Source organism: Rhipicephalus microplus, chromosome 4, assembly GCF_043290135.1.
Source record: "Rhipicephalus microplus isolate Deutch F79 chromosome 4, USDA_Rmic, whole genome shotgun sequence".
Lineage (NCBI taxonomy): Eukaryota > Metazoa > Arthropoda > Arachnida > Ixodida > Ixodidae > Rhipicephalus > Rhipicephalus microplus.
The window spans coordinates 122,940,865-122,954,527 of record NC_134703.1 but is presented as its reverse complement, the minus strand read 5'-3'; positions in this window follow the sequence as shown (position 1 = coordinate 122,954,527).

Genomic DNA, 13,663 nt, shown 5'->3' with positions numbered 1-13,663 from the left:
ATACAACGGACGTTATTTCTTCAGCAAGGTCAGGAGAGGTGCCCCGCGGGAAATGACTGTGCCTGCCGCGGTCGTGTGGATCGTTGCGGAATTGTATAACACCTGTACACTCGCGGGGCAGAAGCTGTGACCGTAAACAATTCGAATAAATGACACTGGACCTTCGAATCGAATCAATATGGGCATCCGGAATCTATACAAATCGCTGTACACCCCGCGTGGTGTTCTTGCAATTAATGCACAAGAGTGCGTGACGGCGCCGTGAACTATGGGACCCGCATTCGTCAACTCCGTCAATTAGTGGTTACGAAGGAAAATTCCCACGGATTAAAAAGAAGAGATGATTCTGTAGGAGGCAGAACAAGGGTTACACGTAAGCTTGCAGAAATCGTTTTCACGTGTTTTTTTTTCTTTTGTGAGGGAACAAATACAAATATTAACAGGGGTAAATAAGTATTATGTCACACTGTATTGTAAACGCCACTAAATTTATTTTATTTTTCAATCACTGACTGTCCATGTTACTTAGTTCGTGTTTCGCGCACGCTCTTCTGTTGTTGTTTTTTTTCTACCTTAGTGTTAATCTTCCTGATTTCTTTTTTTGGCACTTGTTTACATAACAGTGTACTTTTCAGATTGTATAGTTTAGATTTCTTTTTTTTCATTTATTACATGCCATATTTTACCATGTATCGCCCCCCTTACACAATGCTCCCATAAGGAGCCTGTAAGATATTGTGAATAAATAACAAGGGCAAGAAATGGTTGCCAGTAAATGAGCACGTACAGACCAACGCAAACATACATATATACGATCCATGCTTTTGGGTTAAAAAATAATACCTAGCAATAAAGGAGCGCAACTTTCAACGGCCATGCCATTTTTGGTGGAGGCTTTCTTGCCTGGGGACCATATAGATGATTAGTGGCGGTTACTCACAGAAACTGGTTAAATTCCACTACGAACATGTGCCACCATCACTGGCACAACTCACCACAGTGACAGCCACCAAAGTGATCACCACAGTGACAGTCACCAAAGTGACAGCACTTGTTACCGAAAAATGGTAACGTTACAGTTACGAAATTGTAACTGGTATGCTACTAAGTTACCGAAAGAAGCAATGTGTTACCGGTAACGACGGTACTTGTAACGTGTTACCGCCAGCACTGGTTAGAATGCGCATCCATTATTTGGCCTCTTACACGCGTTACCTGAACCAACCATCTCGAAGCGGTTCAAAACAAAGCAACCCGGTTCATGCGATGATATTATTCAACAATTCAAAGTGTCACAAAACAAACACAAAATACTCTCAATGTGCATTCACTCGCCGTGCGTCTAGCACTTTCGATTATCCTTCTTACACACTTGCATGAACACATCGTTGTCACGATCTCGTATTCTTTCCGCGCACCACATTTCGTCTTGAGCAGGCATATATTGTCAAACCGATTTCTTTCTCATTCTGAAAAAAAAAACTGAATATATCTGTTGCACTACCATAAGATCCGTGGAATTTCCTTCCAACTAGCATTGTCACAATCAACAATTACCCGACCCTTCAAGGGGCACTGGAACACTTTTTTGAGCATGGTCAAAAAGTGCTGCCGATTAGTAGTAGGGGCTCCCGAGAACACGCGAGCTAAATGTTATAGCACATCACGCGGCCTTGAATTCACAATAAAGTATCAAAGCCAACGAAAAATTGCTTTCTATTCTCTCGACAAATGACGGAACACGTTCAACAATGGCTCGTAAAAGGCCATCTATCAGCCATTGGCCGATTTGAACATGGCGCGCTTGGTCGTTACCGGAATCGCCGCGGGAGGCCGCGACTTATCAACGCGTGCGCGCGGCACACTGAAACGGCCACGTGTTCGAGGGAAAAAAAAAAAAAACAGTGCTCAAGGTCACGAGACGCGCGTGATGTATTTTCTTCTCCCCTGTCATTCCTCCCTGCTTAGCTTCCAGCGCTTTCGTCCAGACGATAGAAGAGAGAATGAGTTCGCAGCGTGCGACTGGACGGACTCTTCAAACTTTTGCGGCGTTAAATTCGTGAGGCAATACGTTCTTGTAATAAATTCGTTCCAAGGTTACTTGAAAAACTGTTTCAGAACCCCTTTCAGTTAGCGCTCCACTCATTTCTCGGGTACGATAAGCTTTTTAATAATTACCTTCATTGCGTGTATGACTGTGTGTGATGTTTAAATAATTTTATTTTAGAAACTTACAAACCTGGAAATCGTATTTCTAGTATTTCTTTTCCAGTTGCCGTACACCTTAATTGTGAATGCGTCCTTCACCCCTTATATATCCAAATAGATAAATAAATAAAATTTAAGAAATAAATAATAAATAAATCTGAGATCAGCTCCAAAGGTTCTCTCGTCTTGCTTTGAACGTTATTGACAAACGTTATCCCAAATGTGTCAAAAAAATTAAAAACGCACTCGGACAGGAGAAGGGGCTTTGGGGTGGTGGGTCATGATTCTTGCCAAAAATACTTCGCTGGTTACCGACCACCCTGTTTCAAATAAACGCTCTGTCATTCAAAGAGCAGATAACCACATTTTATTCGAAATTTTTGCTATAAGGGGGACTTCGAAGAAAGAAAATCTAACAATTATTCTCGTAAAATCGCTCGTCTTTTTCGTTATTTATTACTTTGTGCATCACTATACTCATAGCCCTCTTCGAAACATTTATTTTATTTTCCCCCTTGTTCTGGCTATGTCATACCTTCCCATGGTTTGTCCGTTTCTCAACGTATTGTCGAGGCCAGTGTATGTTATCGTTCGAGAAGTGTTTTCACTTCCCTTCCCGAAGTATGGACAGCGTGATACTACCATAATTGAGTGTTCGTGCTGGTCTGATCGTTGATATTTTGTAATCTCGTAGCAAGTACGAACTAAATATACGCAGTTGGTCGGAATTATGTGGACAATTAAAGCGTACTACGTGGGTGAAGCCGTGTCACATCACGTGCCATCGGTGTTCAGTTAGTTCCGATCCATTATTTCACGCTAATATGTAGGCGTAGATGTAGATCCTACACTTATGGCTCACACCCACCCTGGGGGATCGGACAAGAATTCGGTAGCTTAACAAAAACAAAAAAGGAATGTATATATTTAAATACTGACGAAAAAATTAACAGACATATTTATTTTTTTTAATTATCCCTGAGAAAAAAATTAAATAAATTAGTTCCTGCTGAATGAGCAATAGTTGATTAATATCAAAGAAAACTTTTTTCTATAGCCTACATTGGTTAACTGAGAACATTTTGGTATTGAGGTTATTAAGTAAATCTCTCAGACTGTACAATAAAATATTGCACGGCCGCGCACACTTTCCCGTTGCTGTACCCTAGGGTATATGCACCTAAGGATAGTAAATTTGACGTCAAAGCTAAGCCAATGATTCGTAACGGCATTGCTAGTGATACCTTTCTTGAAGGGGCCCTGCAATACTTTCTGAGCATGGTCAGAAAACGGTGCTTATCTGTAGTATTGGCTCCCGAAAACACGCGATCAAAATACTATAGCGCAGCATGCGGCCTGTAATTCACAATAAATTATCGGTCAGCTAAAAATAGCTTTCTCTTCTCTCAACAAATCAAGGAATTGAGCCTATTAAGCCCAACTATCAGCCATTGGCCGAGTAGAACATGGCCTGATCGGTTGTTACAGAGGCCGCCGCGAGAGGCCGTCACTTATCCACGCGTGGACCCAGAGCGGAGACCACGCGGGGACCTAGCCCTGAGGCCAACAGTGTAGCCAAAGATGGTTCTAAAGGGGCACAAATATTCAAGCCACACAAAGTCCGTGGGAGAAGAAATCGACGTAAGCACAAGGGCCGTGCTAAGTCAGACGTAAGCTATATTAACATGCAGGGTGGCAGGAATAGGTTAATGTGGGAAGGGATAGAAGAGCAGTTGAGGCAAGAGGAGCCGATGGCATATGGGATTGTGGATGATGATATATGGTGTTTTTTGGCGCAAGGGCCATTTGTTGGCCAAAGAGCGCCATTTCATCTTACTAAAAATATGGACAATGATTGTGATAAGCGGCTGTATAAGGGCCATAAAATTCCTCGCGATAAGGCGGGTAAGAACATACAAGTAATAAAATGATGACCATGCCGTGAAAGATGTGTGTGGTGTGAATGATGACAAAAGTTGGTGATAATAAGACGATGGTGGATATGTATGGCATTAGCACAAGTGCCTCACTCGTTCATACCCTTGCGTCCAAGGGCCGTGAGGCAAGTGCTTTCTTGTGTAACCTCCGCAGCAAAAACCTCTCTAGAGAGGTCGTGCTACGGAATGCCCGGGTATATGATATGAAAATTATGAATTTCTTTTAAAAACGCTAACAATGATTTGTGACTAAAAAGCGGTTCCCTACCGACGAACATTGCAGGGTGTAAAGGTATATGCTGTCGGTAGGGTAATGAAAAATGTCGTTTTCTTAGAGTTTCTAAGTGTTTGCACTGGATTAACATGTGAAGGACTGTCAATGCTTCACCACATCTGTCACACAATGGTGGATCGCCACCAAACAAAAGATATGTGTGTGTCGTGTATGTGTGTCCTATCCTGAGTCTCGTTAGTATTACCTCTGTATGACGCGATTTCGATACGGGCAACCAATGACCAAGGTGTGGCTTAATAACGTGTAGTTTGTTTTGTGTGTGTGTATCCCACTTGCTCTGCCAGTAGTCCCTGAGGTTTCGTTTGAGAGACGGCTTAAGATCAAGGGCCGGGATTAATATGGGTGTAGGGCCAGTGCTTTTGTGGACGGATGCAGCGAGCTGATCCGCCCTCACGTTGCCTTGAATCTCACGGTGCCCTGGCACCCAGCACACTACAACATGTTGATTGAGTGTGTAGAGTGTGCATAAAATGGAGTAAAGTGAAATGAGGACAGGGTTTTTTTTGTTTTTTAAGACTGTGCAGAGTCGTTACCACACTGAGGGAGTCTGTAAAAATTACTGCTTTTTGTATTTGTAATTGTTTGATGTGCTTAGCTGCCACAGGTATCGCGTAGGCTTCCGCTGTGAAAATACTTGTGCCTGGATGTAGAGGGCCAGCATCCGAAAAGGAAGGGCCAACGACAGCGTAGGACACAGAGGAGTTGGACTTAGAGGCATCTGTAAAGAACTCAGGACGTGTGTATTTGTGTTGAAGTTCCAGGAAGTATGTTCCAATATGTGCAATAGGCGCATGTTTAGAAATTTCTAGGAAAGACACATCGCAATCTATAGTCTGCCACTGCCACGGTGGAAGGTATGCTACAGGAGCCATTAAACTGTGTTCGAGTGACACTCCAGTGTCCTCAGCTAGACCCTTCAGGCGAACGTAGAAGGGCTGCCTCATTGAAGGCCTGTTTTGAAACAGAATGGAGCTCGACAAATCATTAATAGTAGAGTATGAGGGGTGCCTCTTGTCTGCTTTCACCTTAAGAAAATATACAAAGGACATGTAAGTTCTTTGCAGATGAAGCGACCACTCATTTGACTCAACGTAAAGGCTTTCTACGGGGCTGGTGCGAAAAGCACCCGTAGAAAGGCGGATGCCTAAATGGTGCACGGGATCCAGCATCTTCAAAGCGCTTTGAGTCGCAGACTGATAAACAATGGCCCCATAATCTAAGCGGGTGCGAATGAGGCTTCTATACAGATTCATGAGGCATTTCCTGTCACTACCCCACGTAGTAGGTGACAACACTTTTATAACATTCATGGCTTTTAAACATTTTGTTTTTAAATACTTTATGTGTGGTACGAAGGTCAACTTGTTGTCCAAGATTAAGCCTAGGAATTTATGCTCCGCATTCACAGACAGACGTTGGCCGTTCAGTTCGATGTCGGGTTCTGAGTGCATGCCTCTCTTTCGGGAGAACAAGACACACGTGCTTTTTCCTGGGTTCAGCCGGAATCCGTTTTCCTCTGTCCATTTGGAGACCTTGTTTAAACCTAACTGAACCTGCCGCTCACACATGGCTAGGTTGCATGACTTAAAGCCAAGCTGGACGTCATCGACATTTGTGGAATAGAAAATGTTGCGGGGGATGGACAGGTGCAAGGAATTCATTTTAATAATAAAAAGTGTACAACTAAGTACACGACCTTGCGGTACTCCCGTTTCTTGCACAAATGTTTGCGAGAGAATACTGCCCACACGGACACGGAATTTCCGATTGGACAAGTAACTCTTGATCATGGAAAGCATTCTACCGCGCACACCCAGGTGAGGCAAGTCTCTTAATATGCCAAAACGCCATGTTGTGTCGTAGGCCTTCTCGATATCGAGAAACACTGAGAGGAAGTATTGTTTGTGGACGAAAGCGTCTCGGATCTGTGCCTCGATACGCACCAGATGGTCCGTGGTGGATCTACCCTCCCGAAACCCACACTGAAATTGGTCGAGCAGATTGTGTGTTTCAACGAAATGTAAAAGTCGGCGGTTTATCATTTTTTCAAAACGTTTACAAAAGCAGCTGGTTAGTGCAATGGGCCTATAACTTGAAACTAAGGAAGGGTCCTTTCCCTGTTTCAAAATTGGGATAACAATAGCCTCTTTCCAGGAAGCAGGGATGGTGCCTGAAAGCCAGATAGCATTGTATAGAGAGAGTAAAGTTTTTCGAGTTTCGAGCGGCAGATTTTTCAACATTTCAGATGTGACACGATCGTAGCCTGGAGCGGAATCATTGCAAGAGTTTAGTGATGTTTGTAGCTCAGCTAAGTTGAAAGGTTGGTTGCATTCCTCGTAATTTGTGCACTTGGATTCTAGTTTCTGCTTTTCTATCTTTGCTTTGTGTCTTTGTGACGAGCTAGACACCTGCTCGTAGTGTGCACCGAGGAAGTTCGCTTGATCTTCCAGGCTATCACCCTGTGTGTTTACGAGTGGGAGTGAGTGTACTTGTCTTCCTGCTACCCTACGAACCATGTTCCAGACTTTAGCCTCTTGTGTATATGAATTTATCCCTGATAAAAACTTGTGCCAGCTTTCTTTTCTGGCCTGCCGACGCGTTCTCCTGCCTCGAGATTTTATTTTCTTAAAGCTCTCAAGGTTTTCCGCTGTCGGCGAGTTCCGCAGCAACCTCCATGCCCTGTTCTGTTCCTTTCGCGCATTCTGACACTCAGTGTTCCACCACGGAACTTGTCGTTTGCCGGGCAGTCCAGATGTTTGTGGAATGCACTTGGTTGCTGCGTCAGTAAGAAAAGCCGTGAAGTACTGCACAGCTTCATCTATGCCTAACCCGCATATGTCAGTCCAATTTAGGTGAGTAAGCTTTTGAAATCGTTCCCAGTTGGCTTTGTTTACCAGCCATTTGGGAACATGTGGAGGACATTCATTTATTATTGGTGTACTCAAAACTAAAGGGAAATGGTCACTTCCGTATGGATTATTTATGACTTTCCACTGAAGTAACGGTACAAATGAAGGAGATGCGATACTGAGGTCTATGGAAGAGTAAGCTTTGTTGGCAAGGTTATAGTATGTTGCCTCTTTCCTATTCAACAGACAAGCACCCGATAAAATGAGGAATTGTTCAATGAGACGACCTCGGGCATCACAGCGAGAGTCACCCCACAGACCATTATGTGCGTTCAGGTCCCCAAGGACCAGATAAGGTTCAGGTAGTTCGTCTATTAAAGACTGGAATTGAAGTTTTTCGAGACGGTGGTGCGGAGGTATGTACAAAGAGCAAACAGTGACAAGTTTGTTTAGAATAACTGCTCGGACAGCCACCGCCTCGAGGGAAGTTTGAAGGGGTAATTGTGTGCATGCTGTACCTTGACTTACTATAACCGCTACACCACCGGATGGTAGCATGGCATCATCTCTATCCTTTCGGAAGATTATGTAGTTACGTAAAAAGTTTGTGTTAGTTCGTTTTAAGTGTGTCTCCTGTACACACAGCACTCTTGGATTGTGTTCATGGAGGAGTTCTTGTAAGTCATCGAGGTTTCGAAGAAGGCCTCGGATGTTCCACTGTAATATTTCTGTCTGCATATTTAAACAAGAGAGATGCTGCTGTGTGTACAAAGAGTATCCTGTGTTGGAGTGAGCTCGTTAATTCAGGTGGCAGGACGGTCGTCCGGCCCCGTTATTGTTTTTTTTTTATTTTTCTTAATGCGCTCCAAGGAGGCGCGCCGCTCTTTTGGTACCAAGGGTACCGTTATATCCATTGCCTCCCCAGAGGCACTGGTTGCCCGCACATGCGAGCTGGTGGTTCGGATTTTAGGCCTCGCCTGGTGAGGGGAGGTCTTGAGACCAGAGGACCCTGGAGTCTCCGGCCTCAATTCACTAGGCGGCGGAGTAGACTGAACTATACTGCCGCCTTGGGGGCAGGTGCCACAGCCGTCGGCTCGCTCTGCGCTAGCCGAAGGAGTGACGAGGGCTGGTGCGGCGTTGCCCCCTGACGCGCCGCATCAGCATATGTAGCGCCATAAAATGGCGACACTCTTCGTCTTGCTTCCTTGAATGTGATATTTTCTTTAATTTTCAATGTGATAATTTCTTTTTCTTTTTTCCAGAATGAGCAAGACCGTGAGTATGCGGCATGATTTCCGCCACAGTTAACACAGTGTGGTGGTTCTTCGCAATTGTCAGAATTGTGGCCTGACACTCCACATTGTGCACAAGTTTGATGACCACGACAGCTTTGTGAGCCGTGGCCATACTTCTGGCATTTAAAAAAACGACGTGGGTTAGGTATGTATGGTCTGATCGACGTCTTAGTGTACCCTGTTTGAATACTTTCTGGCAGATTACTGGAAGCGAACGTGAGTATCAGGTGTTTCGTTGGTGTTACCTTGTTGTCTCTTCTAATGGTGATCCTTTGTACATTGGTCACATTCTGACTCTTCCACCCCTCCAGAAGTTCCTCTTCAGTCAAGCCTAGCAAATCAGCATCAGATACTACTCCACGGGTTGTGTTCATCGATCTGTGTGGCGTTACAGTGATGGGAGTGTCACCAAAAGTTGAAAGATTCTGTAGCTTTTCAAACTGTTCTTTTTCTCGAACTTCAAGGAGGAGGTCTCCGCTGGCCATTTTGGTAACTTTGTACCCGGCTCCTAGAGTTTCTGTGAGACATCTGGCTACTACAAAGGGGGATACAGTTCTGGCTTGCTTGCTGCTTATCTCACTATGTATAACATGAAAATGGGGGAAGTTTTCAGTTGATCGGTTGAAAAATCCTAAGTCTTCGGTGCGTACGCGCTTTAAGGCGGTACGATCACTTAATAATGGAAATGCTCTATGCATGCCAGTTTAATTTTCTTCAGAAGCGTTGGCGGCCACCCACCACGGAGCCCAACGAGGGGACGCTACAAGTTTGCGGGTGCTAAAACCTGCAGACGCCAGCCGTACAACGCTACTATAACCCAATGCGCCTAGACCAAGGTAGGCTATTTGCACAGGGTTAACCCTAGCCGCCAGGAAGTTTGGAAGTAAACAGAAGAGAGGAGAAGACAGGACAGATAAAAAGTGAGAGATAAAGACGAAGATGTAGGGAGAGAGAGATAGGAAAAGGCGACTGCCGATTTCTCCTGGGTGGGTCAGCCCAGGGGTGCCGTGTGAAGCCGGGGCCAAAGGGGTGTGTTGCTTCTGCCAGGGGGCCTTAATGGTCCAATCACCCAGCGTCGGCTCAACCCCCAGGATCCCCTTTCCCCGGACACGGCAAAGCCACGCACGGCTAGGCGTGGGAGGGAGTAGAAACCACCCCGTTAGCTCGGGTCCGTGGTGTCGCTACACACCAAACGCCTACTTGCGCAGGCGCCCCTGCGGGCATAGGATTGTGGAGACACATCCTCGGGACATGGAGAAACCACCTTGCAATCCGGACTACGTATGAGAATATTGCAATAGAACAGAAGGCAGCAAAAAGGAAGGTGGCATTGGTGCATTCGTACATAGTAGCATGGGTTGGCAAAGAGTCAAGCAGGGATGCATGGAACATTTATGTTTAAGAAGGAAAGCAGCTGGGCAGATGACACTCCTTGGTTTGGTGTACTTGTGGACGGGAGCAAAGGCCAGAGAAGAAAACCAGGCAATGGTGGAGTGTATATGAAATAACATTGAGGAATTAGGAGGAGAGTGCGAGGTAATTATAGTAGGAGATATGAATGAATGCGCACATAAAAGATATAGATGGGTATACTGACTCAACAGGCAAAATGATCATGGATATGTGTGAAAGGAATGATTTGATCATTTGCAACGGTACTGAGAAGTGTGAAGAGCAAATGACATGGGATGTAGGAAGGCTGCAGTCAACGATAGATTACGAACTGATGTCACATAGGATGTATGATAAGCTCAGGGGAATGCACACAGATGAAGGTGGCTCCAGAAGTCTGGGTAGTGATCACAAGCGTATCCAGCTAAGTTTTGGAAGAACAGCAAAAGTGGGAAGGAGACAAGATGAGCAACTATAGATACAGAAAAATTTTCATTCAGAAAGGTAAATAGAAATTGCTACTAAACAAATTGAGATAGTAATCACTGAGGATAAAAAAACAGTGCGGACTTACACAAATCTACTTAGACTGTTTGGGCTAGAGGTAGCTAAGGCACGTGACAAGTCACCACAGAAAAGAATACACAAGCCCAAGGGTTGGTGGGATGAGGAAGTTAAGAGAGCCATAGCAAAACGTCAGGAAGCCTCAAGAGAACACAGGCATGCTAAGCAGCGGGGTGAACCGACAGACGATGTTGAAAGAAAATGGGACATCTTTCTGGAAGTTCTAGAAGGGAAGCATTCCTCCTGATCAATGAAAAGATTAGAACAAAGGGTGCTCAGTGACTGGCAGAAGTACATAAAGAGGACAGAAAGGCAGCTGCGAAATTTAGGAACCATCTAAACTCCCTAAGAAATGAAACAAGCATAGAGCAGAGGTTCATAACTACAGCTCAAGGTGCTAGGATAGAAAGGGACGAAGCTAATGAATATATCAGAACAAGGGTGACAGAAAATTTTCAACAAAGAAGTGTCTTATGTAACACAATAGACAAGAATGGATCAAGTGGCGCAATGGCTCCATTTTCCCAACGAGAGTGGGAAAGAGCTGAGAAGAGTGTTCGTATAGTACATCAACAGGCCCAGTAGGCATTCCAATTATGCTGATAATGACATTAGGTCCGAAGTCTAAATAGACTTTAAGAGAGGCAGGAAGCAGAACAATAACAATGGTGAAATCCCTGATGGATGGAAACTTAGCAGGATAAGCATGATCTATAAAGAAAAGGGGGACAAAGCTGACATAAACAACTACCGTCCTATAACAGTGACATCATTGGTCTACAGGCTGGCGATGCAGATTATAAAGGAAAGACTGCAGGCATGGATACAGGATGAGGGGTTGCTGGGGGAACTGCAGAATGAGTTTTGAAAACACAGGAAGTTGGAAGACAATCTGTTCTCCCTGACGCAGTGCATCGAAATAGCAGAAAACGAACTCAGGCCCCTGTGGCTAGCATTTTTGGATATCGAAGGAGCGAACGATAGGGTCGTTCAAGAGGACTTGTGGGGAATACTGGACACACTAGGTGTGGAAGATGAAGTCACTAATCTTTTAAAGGAGATCTTTAAAAATAACAAGGTAGTTATGAAGTGGGAAAAATAGGTATCCAAGCCTGCAGAGGTAAAACGGAGGCTTAGGCAGGGGTGTCTCCTGTCATCCTTTTTATTCATGATGTACCTACAAGGATTAGAGGCCAAATTAGAGGGAAGTGGACTGGGATTCAACCTCTCTTTCGTCAAACAAGGAAAACTCATTGAAGAGGCACTACCAGCATTGATTTATGCAGTTGATATAGTGCTAATGGCCGACAACAAGGAATATTTACAGAGATCGATGGACATCTGCGGTAATGGGGGAGATGGGTTAGATTTTATATTCAGTAAGGAAAAATCAGCAGACATAATTTTTAATGATAATGAAGGTTGTGATCTTAGAATACAGGAAGTCACGCTAGAGATAACAGATAAATACAAATATCTGGGCATATGCATGAGCATTGAGACCGAGTACCTAAGGGAACACGAAATATACGTGACCACTAAAGGTAACAGGAATGCAGCAGTGATGAAAAATAGGGCACTGTAAAATTACAATAGGTATGATGTTGTGAGAGGAATAAGGAAAGGAGTCATGGTTCAGGGTCTGACGTTTGGGAATGCGGTCTTGTTCATGAGATCAGAAGTTCAAGCAAGATTAGAAATTAAGCAACGTGGAATAGGTAGGCTTGCTTTAGGAGCTCACGGGAATAACCAAATCAGGGAGTACAAGGTGATATGGGATGGACATAATTTGAGGGCAGGGAAGCTAGCAAAAGATAAAACTTGAGAAGCGATAAAATTTGAGAAGAGATAAGAAGAGATCGAAGGGTATCTCATTTGATCGAAGAGAGGCTGTCGCCGCCAAACTGCCTTTACCAGGAGAAATCCTGGACATTGCTGCGATCTCTTGATGATCCCTGAAAGTAAACTAGCACAAGATAACGGATACAAATAGACTCAGAAGATATGAATCTACCCGATCCTGAACAACCAAAACCACCAGAAACGCGTGAGCGCGTGGTTTTCGTTCGTGTTTGCTTGCTTGATCCTTTTTCGTGGCTCTCACCAACTAATGGGGATTGGCCAAGAAGCCGGCGGTATTATAAGTCAATACCTTAAGATTATCCAGGCTATGGAAAGGGGATTACTTTGTTTCGACTTGGCGGGATTATTTTGGCACAATGTAAAAAAAAGGTTCTTCTTCCGTCAGGCCGTTTACGCATTACGCCTTCCTTTTCTGCCGATTCTTTCACAACGAAGAAAAGAAAGACTGTATGAGTAGCGATGTGGATAGCCTAAAGAAGCCAATGCGAGCTAAAGTCCCAAAATCAACTGAGCGAAGATCCCCGCATAAAAACCCTTATTTCAATTGCAACTGTGCATAAGCAGATATCCGCAATTTATGTGGTTCCATGCAGTGAGATGTTCTGAAAAGGCTTCGAATCCAAGCTCTATAATTATGATAGAATCAAAATGCTAGGCCAGCAGCCCCGACACTCACCGCAGCTGTGGCCTAATGGTTAGGGCGTCCGGCTCGGGTGCGGTAGGTGGCGGGTTCGAACCCCACCGGAGGACACCCACCGATAAAATGGGTACAGGCGATGCCCAACCTGGCGCCCGGTTGTTTAAGGGCATGCCTGGGGAAACTCCCGCCGCCGCTAAATGGAATGTTAGCGGTATGTAGAAGGTGAATCGTAACCTAACGGCTGCGTGGTAACCATCTCTCCCTGTCTTGCTACCACCGTTTAACCATGCGATGGTGCTCGCGCACCATGGGAGTTTCTTTTTAAATTTTTCGCCTAAATAAACATAACTTTAATCCTTGCCAAAAAAAACTGCAGCACTTTAATTAAAGTTCATTCATTCATTCATTTTTTTTCTCTTTCATACAAGCGTTCATTCAATCTCTTAATAATGAATACATTCAGAGCACAACGCTTTCTTCGTGTGGCAGTTTGGGCTCATTTTTCATATTCCTGTTCATATTGTTTGGCTACTCTGCTGGTAGTCTCATCCTGCCCACTTTCCAGGCTTTTCGCCGGACGACATCACGCCTATTTACAGCCGTAAAACAGAGGGAAGATT